The sequence below is a fragment of the Pygoscelis adeliae genome, unplaced genomic scaffold (assembly GCF_000699105.1).
Source record: "Pygoscelis adeliae isolate BGI_AS28 unplaced genomic scaffold, ASM69910v1 Scaffold101, whole genome shotgun sequence".
Lineage (NCBI taxonomy): Eukaryota > Metazoa > Chordata > Aves > Sphenisciformes > Spheniscidae > Pygoscelis > Pygoscelis adeliae.
The window spans coordinates 3,078,063-3,078,305 of record NW_008824238.1 but is presented as its reverse complement, the minus strand read 5'-3'; positions in this window follow the sequence as shown (position 1 = coordinate 3,078,305).

Below are 243 nucleotides of genomic sequence, written 5' to 3'. Positions count from 1 at the left end.
GACCTGGGGGTGCTGGTCGACAGCCGGCTGAACATGAGCCGGCAGTGTGTCCAGGCGGCCAAGAAAGCCAATGGCATCCTGGCCTGTATCAGAAATAATGTGGCCAGCAGGAGCAGGGAAGTGATTGTGCCCCTGTACTCAGCACTGGTGAGGCCGCACCCCGAATACTGTGTTCAGTTTTGGGCCCCTCACTACAAGAAGGATGTTGAGATGTTGGAACGTGTCCAGAGAAGGGCAACGAGG